Genomic DNA, 1,074 nt, shown 5'->3' on the forward strand with positions numbered 1-1,074 from the left:
AAAGTAGAAGGGAAATAAAGAAATAATGTAAAAGGAGACTGGAAAAAAAAAAAAAAAAAAAAAAATTGGGAAAGGAGAGTGGAAATCAAGGAAGAATGAAAAAGGAGAGAGAAAATCAAGAAAGAATGGAAAAGAAGTTGAAGTTAATGAACGATACCCAAGGGAAAATTGATATTGTAAGATCGAAAAAAGCTGTTTATCCATCACAGAAACACGAAAAGTCGCTAAAATCAGTCGTAAAAACAGAAAACACCAAAGAAAATCAAAACTACAAAAAAATAAATGAAATAAAACAGCGGAAAATAGCGATAACAGTGACGTAAACTATCAGTAACGTCGGTGTAAATAGTTTTAAACCGTACCACGAAACAGTCACAAAGATGATGTAAATCAGTGATAATACCATCGTAAAGCAGAGGGAATAGCAACGTAAGCAGTGATCACAGTGACGCAGATTAGTGATAACAGTGACACAAAACGACGTAAACCACTTGCAAAAAATCGTCAATGACAAAGAACAACAGAAACATGCAATGGTGACTTTTAAATATGGTAACAGTTGAAAACCAGGTCAGAGAGAAAGACATGGCAGTTATACAGAATCTGGCAATGACCAAATAATATAATCACTTAGTGCGTTAATTGTCGTTTTCGATGATTTTGTAGGGGCAAAGTTGTTATTATATTATTACTATTATTATTATCATTGTTGTTGTTGCTGTTGTTGTTGTATTTAATATCATTATCATTATTATTACTGTTGTTATTATCATTATTATCATTTTTATTATATTACTGTTACTATTTTCATTTTTGGTATTATCATCTTTATTATCATTATAGTAACAATGATGATAATAATAATCATTATTATTATAATTATTGTTATTTATTATAATTATTATTATTACTATAATTATTATTACTAATATTATTATTACTAATATTATTATTGCTGTTGCTATTATTATTGTTCTTGTAGTTGTTATTATTACTATTATTATTATTATTATTATTTACGATGATTTGACCACTAACGAGAAACGTAATAAGGAAGAAACACAGTGCTAATTT

The sequence above is a fragment of the Penaeus chinensis genome, chromosome 7 (assembly GCF_019202785.1).
Source record: "Penaeus chinensis breed Huanghai No. 1 chromosome 7, ASM1920278v2, whole genome shotgun sequence".
NCBI classification, from domain to species: Eukaryota; Metazoa; Arthropoda; class Malacostraca; order Decapoda; family Penaeidae; genus Penaeus; species Penaeus chinensis.